Source organism: Pelodiscus sinensis, unplaced genomic scaffold (assembly GCF_049634645.1).
Source record: "Pelodiscus sinensis isolate JC-2024 unplaced genomic scaffold, ASM4963464v1 ctg46, whole genome shotgun sequence".
Taxonomy (NCBI): Eukaryota; Metazoa; Chordata; order Testudines; family Trionychidae; genus Pelodiscus; species Pelodiscus sinensis.
Window position 1 is genome coordinate 232,859 of NW_027466036.1, and position 10,702 is coordinate 243,560.

The 10,702-nt window shown below is 49.8% G+C and overlaps 1 long non-coding RNA gene across 1 annotated transcript; it reads left to right on the forward strand.

Moving 5' to 3' along the window:
- Positions 1-1,024: 1,024 nt before the first annotated feature.
- On the forward strand, positions 1,025-7,671 carry LOC142826106 (uncharacterized). Its single transcript, XR_012900374.1, has 4 exons — positions 1,025-1,149; positions 1,358-1,408; positions 5,199-5,264; positions 7,360-7,671. It is a non-coding gene; the product is annotated as an uncharacterized LOC142826106 (long non-coding RNA).
- The last annotated feature ends 3,031 nt before the right edge of the window (positions 7,672-10,702 follow it).

Genomic DNA, 10,702 nt, shown 5'->3' on the forward strand with positions numbered 1-10,702 from the left:
TTAAATTAATGGAGATTGCCTATCTCCTAGAACTGGAAGGGACCATATTGGAGGGGACCTCAGAAAGAGAGGTTGAGAACCCATGTCCTACACCTCTCTTTGCTGCTCTAGAACCCTTTTGCAGTGTTCTCTCCAGCACCCAGACTTCTACATCTTCTCAGCCAGGTTCTCAGTTTGCATAGATAAAAGGAAATCGTGGATGAGCCCCCCCAGCTGGGACAGGGTTGGAAGGTCTTCCACAAACACAGGTGTTCCGTGAACACAGCCCGTGTTGAGACTTTCTTGTCTGTACATACCGATGTGTAGACTATGTGCAGTGTTTTAATCCGCCTGTCCATGCATAGCACCGTTACATTATATCGCAGCTTTCTAGTCCCTCCTCCAGATGGAGGGAAAGTGTTTCCATTCAGAGAACTCCCTTTGAAAGGCTCTCCTAGCATTTTGCTCTCTGTTTCCCTCAAACACTCCTCTGTGTGTCCCTTTAGGCAGATTCCTTATTAATGGGATAATAGGTTTATTGATTCTATAGCCCCACTCTAGCCAGTCAATCAGGTACATTTCTATCCAATTAGGCTTTCTCTGGGGAAGCTAATTAGTACTAGTAGTTACCAGAGTGCTGACCCCAAGTACAAGCTCTCAGCACCCTGTCACATCTCGCTGGAGATAGGGCCCCAAAATATCCATTAGTGATCACTAATCTCTCTGTGTCCCAGCTTTTGGGGTCTGATTGTGAATTTTTTCCATATTACTGTACTGTGCTAGTGCCCATACGCCTTGCAGATAGGAGAAAGTGACTGCAAAATGTTGTCCATAGCAACACTAGTAATATGAGATGTATGAGACTGAAATACCTCCTGGGAATTAAGTCCTTCCAAAAACAGTGGTCCCCAGGATACTGTCAATGGATGAACTGTCAATGAACAACAGACCTGACAAGTAACTGGGGTTTCCTGACTGCTTAGGCTGTGCCTTTCTATTGGTTACTACAGTTCTGTGCCTCTTTTCCCCCAGGCTTTCTATTGAAGCATTAGAGGCTGTGCTTCTCAAGGCTGTGAATGAGAAGCTGATAAGAACACTCTGGAAGCAGAGAACTTGGATGCTTCTTGAAAATCCGCAGACTCACCACGAGGGGGTGTGTTTGCTGGTGAGGTAAGAGATCTAGGAGACAGCATTTCATCCTCAGGGATCGGCAACAAATAGAGTGACTGACAGGGAACTTTCAGGTATAGCTTTGTGCGGGGTGTCCTGGGTGAGAAACACAGAGCTTCCATGCGTAGGTTTTAGAGTTGTATGGTCATAGCAGCTAAGCTTTTGAAGCGCACAGTCTGCCCCATAAGTGGTTCCTTTTGTCTTCCAGTGTTCTGCAAAGATCTGGACTAATAACAGTGGAGATCATACAGAGCCTCAGGTATGAGCAGTTCCACCATTAGGCTGTTATCTGTTGTTTACCTTTCTCTGAGGAGTTGTACAGTTCAGTTCATAGGAATTCATTTTAGATAGTAGAATGTGTCCTTTGTAAGGAAATCTCACAAGGAACTTCATTACACCTTTCTTAATAATTTTCTCTTTGTTATTTTTGGGGCCTATACTAGCCTGGCCTAACTGCCTATTCTAGTTGCTGGTTAAGAGAGAGTGAGAAAGATATAGATAGGCTACGTCTACATTGGCAAGATTTTGTGCAAATAAGTTATGTCTAACCTACAGCACTAATTCAAATTAACTTAATTCGAATTAGTTAATTCAAAATAAGCTAATTCGAATGAGTGCATCTAGACCTAAAAACTAATTCGAATTAGCATTTTGCTAATTCGAAATAGCATGTCCACATTGAGTGGACCCTGAACCGAAGTTAAGGCTGGCCAGAACCAGTGCCGTCAGGGCATCAGGTTAGGACTTAAGGTTAGGAGCTGCTTCCTCAGGCTAGCCGAGGGCTGTGCTTAAAAGGACCCGACCCCCACCCCGGACAGACAGTTCTCAGGATTCCCCGCTTGCTTGTCTAACTCGATGGGGACAGCAGAGCAGTCCTGTCTTGGAGTGCCCTGAATGCCCACACTTGGCACATTACAGCACTCGACCATCAGCCCGGCTGCACTTTGCCGCAGGCTGCCATCCGGGGGAGGTCAATCAGGGGGCTGTCAGGATCCAGGAGGCCCTACAGGAAAGCTTCCACCCCGAGGAGCCCGCAGAGCCACCCCAGTCCTCCCCATCGGGGGCTCGTGCCCCATTCCTCCCTCACCTCCTTCCACTTACCCTTCCCGAGCCCCCTCTTCCTGATGTAAATAATAAAGGACACGTGTTCAAAAATAGAAACTCTCTTTATTTAACAAAACTTGGGGCGGAGGGGGGGAGTTAACCTCTGGGGGACTGGGAAAAGGAGGTGGGAGAGGGGAAGAAAGAGGGTGGGAGAGGGGAGGTGGAAACCTGGGAGGAGGGAGCTGGAAGGGGGAAGCCAGGAGAAGAAGGAGGAGGGGAAGTATAAAACTATGGTACGCCATATCTTCAGAACTGTGTACAGATGTGGTCTTCTCACCTCAAAAAAGATATGGCCTTGGAAAGGGTTCAGAAAAGGGCAAGTACAATGATAAGGGGTTTGGAACAGGTTCCATATGAAGAGAGGCTAAAGAGACTGGGACTTTTCAGCTTAGAAAAGAGGAGACTGAGGGGGGATATGATAGAGGTCTATAAAATCATGAGTGGTGTGGAGAGGGTGCATAAAGAAAAGTTCTTCATTAGTTCCCATAATATAAGGACTAGAGGACACCAAATGAAATGAATGGACATCAGGTTTAAAACTAATAAAAGAAAGTTCTTCTTCACAGAAAGTTCTTCTTATAGTCAACCTGTGGAACTCCTTGCCACAGGAGGCTGTGAAGCCTAGAAATATAACAGAGTTTAAAGAGAAGTTAGATAAATTCATGGAGGTTGGGTCTGTGGAGTGCTATTAGCCAGGGGGTAGGAATGGTGTCCCTGGCCTCTGTTTGTGGAAGGCTGAAGATGGATGGCATGAGACAAATTGCTTGGTCATTGTCTTCGGTCCATCCCCTCCGGGTACCTGGTGTTGGCCGCTGTCGGCAGACAGGCTACTGGACTAGATGGACCTTTGATCTGACCCAGTACGGCCATTCGTATGTTCTTATGTTCTAAGCGCAGGGCTCAGGGTCGGGGGTCTCACTGGAACAACTTGATTTTCATGCAAACCTGCTCCTGGGTTTGGATGTGGCCTTTGGTGGCCAGGCTGGAAGATATCCTGCCCTAGACGGCTGCATTCCTGTGCCTAGTGTGGAGGTCGTGGACGCTGGAGGCCTCCCCCCCAAACCTCGATAATGTCCACGATCTCCGCACTAGACCAGGTGGGCGCCTGCCTCTTGTGGCCCTGGGCAGGCTCCTAGGAGCCGCCAACCTGGTCCTGGGAAGAGGCGGAGGGCTGGGTGGCAGCGGGTGGCTGGCTCATGTCATGCCAGGTGCAGGGTCTGCTGGCTGGGTGCTGGCAGGCTTGCAACTGGCACAGGCACTGTAGCCAGCCTGTGCCCCTTTAAGGGCTCTGGGGCTGGGAGAGGGGCAGAAAAGTTTCCCTGGTTTGGCCCAGAGTGGCCATCAGGGCAACCTGATTAAGGTTAGCCTCCCACTAGTTCGTATTAAGTGGCTACATAGCCCTTAATTTGAACTACTTAATTCGAACGAGGCGTTACTCCTCGTAGAATGAGGTTTACCTAGTTCGAATTAAGCGCTACGCTAGTTCGATTTAAATTCGAACTAGCAGTTTGTATGTATAGCTGCTATTAAAGTTAATTCGAACTAAAGGCTGTTAGTTCGAATTAACTTTGTAGTGTAGACATACCCATACTTTTAACGCAAGAGTTTTTGCGTTAGAATATTTGCGCAAGAGAGCGTCTACACTGGCATGTGCTGTTGCGCTAAGAGGCGCTTCTGTGCAAAATCATCCGTGCCAGTGTAGACGCTCTCTTGCGCAAGAAAGCTCCGATGGCCATTTTAGCCATTGGGCTTTCTTGCACAAGAAATTAATGTGGCCTGTCTACACTGGCCTCTTGCGCAAGAACAGTTGCACAGGAGGGCTTTTTCCTGAGCGGGAGCATCATAGTTTTTGAGCAAGAAGCACTGATTTTATACATTAGAATGTCAGTGTTCTTGCGCAAGAATTCCCCGCCAGTGTAGACAGGCAGCTGCTTTTGCGCAAAATCATGCCAATGTTGCAGCCAAGTTAGCTGGTGAGAGAAAGTGTGTCGTGTCCCTTTTGGTATTCCCTTTGAGGTAGACAGAAAAAGTCCCTGTGTGCAGCACCGAGCTACTATTAATCTCTCCGTGCTGTGACTTCTCATGCATAAATGGAGATGTTAATGTTCTCCTACTTCTCCAGTGTGGTGTTAGGAGGAATTTGTAATTTGCAATAGAATGCTTTGAGATGGCGCAGTCATTTAGTAGCAGAGGCTGGCACACTGTCACGTAGGGTATGTTTATTCTCCGATCAAACCAGTGTTCTAAAAATAGAGTAGCTGTGGCAGGAGTAGCAGGAGGGGTTAACTATTCCAAGGATGATCCCATCCAAACCCAAAAGTCTGTTCTCAAGGTGGCTAGCTCCTCCGACTGCTTCTGTCATCTTACCTGCACTCTATTTTTAGTAGTCAGAGTTAGTGTGGACTCAAACTATAGACCTAAGCTCAGTGTTGTTCACTGTTCCTTACTGGTGCTTCATCACTGGGAGGTAGGCAGGCCACCGCCACACAGTGCCTGCTGTTGCAGGTTCCTGATTGCCTTGCCCAGGAAGCACTAGATTCCTCCCCTTTGGCCCTGTGCCATCCTTTCCTTAGCACACCCATGCAAGCCAGGCAAGCATTGTGGCCTAATTAATTTATCCATGTGAGATCCTTGCTTAGTACGCACTTATTCCTGGCCCCAGCCCTTTGTTCACACCACTAGATTAATACACTATCCTAGTATATCTCCAATAACTGACAGCAGCGGCAAGAGGAACATAGATTGTTTAAAGCAAATGAGGTTTTATGTAAACATTCTTAATTTTTTTCTCTTATTCTCTTCAGTGTGGACGCTAAACTTTTCTAGTATTTTCTTGCCTACAGCTCACCTTAGACCCACAATAGAAGCCAAAGGGCCAATGTTATCACCTTGCACTTAACAAGAGAAGGTTTTTTATTGATGTTTATTTTACACTGCTTATTTAGGCATCATCCTGGAACATACGGACACCAAAAATATGAAATGGCTGGACATGGAACATCTGTTGACCTGTAAGTAACAAATACAGGTGAAATCCTATTCATTAGTGAGTTATAAAGAAATTTAGCTGACAAGCAAGCAGTAACTGATACCACAGGTGTGAAGTGCATCAGCCACACATCAAAGGACAGATTCAGCTTTAGTCTGCTCTGAAAGAGGTACGTCTACACTACAGCGTTAATTCAAGTTAACTTAATTCGAAATAGTTAATTTGAATTAAGCTAATTCGAATTATGCATCTATATACAAAACCTATTTCAAAATAGCATTTTGTTATTTTGAAATAGCGCGTCCACACTGAGTGGACCCTGAACCGAAGTTCAGGCTGGCCGGAACCAGTGCTGGCAGGGCATCGGGTTAGGACATAGTGTGTGGGGCTGCTGCCTCAGGCTAACTGAGCTCCGTGCTTCACGGGACCCTACCCCCACCCCGAACAGACAGTTCTCAGGGTTCCCCGCTCGCTTGTCTACCCCGATGAGGGACAGCAAAGCAGTCCTGTCTTGGAGTGCCCTGAGTGCCTGCACTCGGGACACCACAGCACTCGGCCACATGGAGCCAGAGCTGCCCCTGGGCACACCGGTGGGTCTCGTAGGGTTGTTGCCATCAGCACAGCTGCACTTGCTGCAGGCTACCGTCCGGGGAGTCCATCGGGGGGCTGTCAGGATCCAGGAGGCCCTGCAGGAGAGTGTCCACCCCGAGGAGCCCTCAGAGCCACCCCGGTCCTCCCCACCGGGGGCTCGTGCCCCATTCCTCCCTCACGTCCATCTACTTACTCCTCCCTAGCCTCCCTTCCTGATGTCAAATAAAAGACATGTATGTTCAAAAATAGAAACTGGGTTTATTGAACAACAGGGTGAACCTCTGGGGAGACTGGGAAAAGGAGGTGGGAGAGAGGAATAGAGTGGGTGGGAGAGGGGAGGGTGAAACCTGGGAGGAGGAAGTTGGAAGGGAGAAGCAAAGGGAAGAAGGGGGAAGGGAAGATCAGGGCCCAAGGTTGGGGGTCTCACCGCACCAACTTGATTGTCATGCAAACCTGCTCCTGGGTTCGCATGTGGCCTTTGGTGGCCAGGCTGGCAGCTATCCTGCCATTGACGGCCGTGTTCCTCTGTCTAGTGCGGAGATCATGGATGCTGGGGCATCCCTCCCAAACCTGAATAAGGTCCATGATCTCCACCCTGGACCAGGAAGGCACCCGCCTTCTCCAGCCCCTGTCAGGCTCCTGGGTGCTGGCAAACTGCTCCTGAGGAGCAATGGAGGGTTGGCTGCCAGTGCCTTGCTGGCTCACGTTTTGTGGCTACTGGCTCAGGGGCCCCGGTGGCCACTGCTGGCTCTTGGCTGGTAGGCTTGGATCTGGCACGGGCCAGGGTCTATCCCTTTAATGGCTCTGGGGCCAGGGGGAGAGGAGAGGAAGTTTTCCTGGTTGTGCCCAGAGTGGCCACCAGGGCTCCCTGGGAAGGGCTGGAGGCCCCCTATTTTGAATTAATTGTCTACACAGCACTTAATTTGAAATAGCTATTTCAAATTTGGTGTTACTCCTCGTAGAATGAGGTTTACCAAATTTGAATTAAGCGCTCTGCTATTTCGAATTAATTTCGAAATAGCGGTTTGCATGTATAGATGCTATTAAAGTTAATTCAAAATAACAGCTGTTATTTTGAATTAACTTTGCGGTGTAGACGTACCTGGAGGAAACTGCAGCCAGTGTGATATAAGTCAGTGCAGCTCCTGGCTATCCTGGCAATGCCTCTTCCCAACCTGTGTGATCCACTCTTTGGGCTCCATCGGCTCCCTGGGAGCCACTTTTTGCTACCCCAAACTCCACACCATCAGATTTATTTCTGTCAGGAGATGTAAAATAACTTAAAAGCAGAAGCTATTGAGTCAATGGAGCACCTTCCAATTGGATGAGTTTCTGGTAGGGTCAGGGTCTCCCCTCTCCCCCCTCCTCCATCTCAGTTTGGAGCTTGGAAGGATCCCAATGGAGGAACCTAAAGCTTTGTTTGTACAGAGAGCTTCTGTAGCTTGGTACTCACTGGTACTAAATCTCCAGCTACTGCAGGCATAGGTGACTATATGAAAAGTGAGTCATATTCTCTGTAATTCCAGCTCTCCAGGTCCTACAGAATGACCCAAGTCCCATTGTCCAGCTGGTGGCAACTCAGGTCCTAAGAGACATCTGACCTGGATGAGTGCTCGGGGAATGAAGCACAGACAAATAGAACAAAGAGCTCCTGCTACCTTGTCACATCCATTGCTTCACTGGGGATTGCTGGAGGACAATGTGCTCTGTCTGTGCCAGCTTCTGTTTCCAGCTTGCACCTCATATACTCGGGTGGGAAGCGAGACATGGGTGGTATGCGGCCAGCTACAGTGACTGAATGCTATATCTGCTAGCTCTCTATGGGGGAAGGGAGTAGTATAAGGGCCCTACCATCAATCAAACATTAGCCCCGCCCCCTGACCCCGGAAGTCCCCCCCCCCCCCCCCCCCCCCCCGACTCCCCGGAAGTCCCTTCTCCCTTGTCACCGGCAGTCCCGCCCCTGGAGGGTAGTACATCCGGGTCGAGAGGGACAGGTGACCGGAAGTAAAAAAGGATGTCATGTGACCCCCGTTAGGCCCGTCCCCTGTCACCGGAAGTCCCGCCCTTGGGGGTAATACATCCGGGGTCAAGAGGGGCAGGTGACCGGAAGTAAGGGGTGTCATGTGACCCCTCTAAGGACTTGCCCCGCCTCCCTCTACCAATCAGGAAGGGCTTTCCCCGTAGGACCGCCCCGCGAACCGCTTTGACCAATGGGGAGCAATTCCGGGACCAGATGACCCGCCCAGAAGTGGGTCATGTGACCCCTCTAAGAACTCGCCCCACCTCCCTCCACCAATCAGGAGGGGTTTTTTCCCTGTAGGACCGCCTCGTGAACTGCTTTGACCAATCGGGGGGCAGTTCCGGGACCGGATGACCCGCCCAGCAGTGGGTTGTGTGACCCCTCTAAGAACTCACCCTGCCTCCCTCTACCAATCAGGAGGGTTTTTTCCCTGTAGGACCGCCCCACAAATCGCTTTCACCATTCGGGGGGTGCAGTTCTGGGACCCGTTGACCAGACCGGAAGCTGGTCGTGTGACCCCTCTAAGAGCTTCCCGTGACACCCTCTGTCAATCAGAGCATAGCATTTCCCCATAAGTTCTAGCGCCACACAAAAGAGGCCATCTTGTTCCAAGAGCGCGTGTTTCAGAGAGCGTGCAAACGCTGAGCGGAAACATGGACTCCTTCACCACCCCCACCAGAAGTTTGGAGTTTGTTTTGGTGACGAGGGCCTTCCACCACATGAGAAGAAAGCGCCACATCAGCAACAGTTCCGAGGACAAGGGAGAGGCGAAAAGGGGCCCTTTGCCCCCTCTGCTATTGGATACACCAGAATCATCCTTGGCGTTCTCTTCAATGCTTTGTATCAGTGTTGAGCAAAAACAAGGTGGGCCCGGTTCGTCTTCCTCATCCGATGCAATGCTGTCCCGGGTCTGACGGTCAGCTAGAAAGGCATCATCAAGCTGTCAAAAGATTGCCAGAAAGAAATAATGTAAGACGCTCTGGTCATTTTTTTTTTTAAAGTTTTCAAAATCCCGGTTTCCTAACCCCATGATGCCCCAACTTCGATCTTTCATTTACCTATTTGGCTTCTTTTCCATGCATCTTGTCCGACTCCTGGGAGCCATGGGCACCTTCTTCCTCCAGGCCATCTAGCTTGTCTGGCTGCATCGTGAGCGGTTGGGTTTCGGCGTCAGATATTGGTGTATCCATCAGCGGCTGGGCCAAAGGGCTCCCTTCAACTTCTCCTTCCTCCTCGGAACTGTCGCTGATGTAGCGCTTTCTTCTCGGCACCAAAACAAAGTTGGAGAAAGAAGCCATGTTTCCGCTCAGCGTTTGCATGCTCTCTGAAACACGCGCTCTTGGAACAGGATGGCCTCTTTTGTGTGGTGCTAGAACTTACGGGGAAGTTCTATGCTCTGATTGGCAAAGGGTGTCACGGGAAGCTCTTAGAGGGGTCACACGACCCGCCTCCGGTCTGGTCAACAGGTCCCGGAACTGCACTCTCCGGATTGGTCAAAGCAATTCGTGGGGCAGTCCTACAGGGAAAAAAACCCTCCTGATTGGTATAGGGAGGCGGGGCGAGTTCTTAGAGGGGTCACACAACCCACTGCTGGGCGGGTCATCCTGTCCCAAAACTGCCCCCCAATTGGTCAAAGGAGTTCGCGGGGTGGTCCTACAGGGAAAAACCCCCTCCTGATTGGTAGAGGGAGGCGGGGCAAGTTCTTAGAGGGGTCACACGACCCACTGCTGGGTGAGTCATCGGATCCCAGAACTGCCCCCCCGCTTGGTCAAAGCGGTTCGCGGGGCGGTCCTACAGGGGAAAAACCCTTCCTGATTGGTTGAGGGAGGCGGGGCGAGTCCTTAGAGGGGTCACATGACACTCCTTACTTCCGGTCACCTGCCCCTCTTGACCCCGGATGTATTACCCCCAAGGGCGGGACTTCCGGTGACAGGGGACGGGCCTAACGGGGGTCACATGACACCCGGTCAGCTGTCCCTCTTGACCCGGATGTACTACCATCCAGTGGCCGGACTTCTGGTGACAGGGGAGAAGGGAATTCTGGCGGTCAGGGGGCGGGACTTCCGGGATCAGGGGGCAGGGCTAACGTTTGATTGATGGTAGGGCCCTTATACTACTTAGGGGATTACACATGCCGGGGGAATTCACTAAGGGTGGCTTTAATTGGCATTTAAGCATCTAACTGTGGATTTTGGTGATTTCCTTTAGATATCCAGGGCCTTTAACTGTGCTTGTATTGTCCAGTCCCATAAGTTGCTGAGTGTCCTCAAACTCCCTCTGATGATATTGGGAGTTCAGAACACTCTGCCCTTCAAAGAAGGTACTCAGCAGATATCATTCGTCCTCCAAATTTAGAGGCTATGATCCTCCACCTCATAGAAAAAGTTTCCTCAATAGTTAGGTTTCTAGTCTCTCTCAGCACTTTATTCTTGCCCTCCTGGGTTCTGGGCCTATGAGGAGTCACCAGACAACAGTTAGCAAAGGAGGGTAAAAGGCTGAGGGGGTCTGGGATATCATTGTCTGTGGTTCTCAATGGGGAGAGAATCTTCCTGTGATGGCTGAATATGGGAAGGGGATCAGTGTTTTCCCCTGTTGAATTGACACTTTCTGATAATTCACTATATTAGGTAATAGGAGTTCCCCTAATCTTGTGGTGTTTCCTGTTTTGGAGATTGTTTTCCATTCCATATCCAGCAGCTTAATCCCAACCCATATTATTATATTTATTAAGGGGCATTGTACAAATGCTGATGACTCTTTAAGTTTATTTCTCAGGTGCTGGCCATGCTGTGTCTCACAAACAGTCACCTGTAAATAACCCTCCCCTGTAAATAATATAGTGTTTGTAT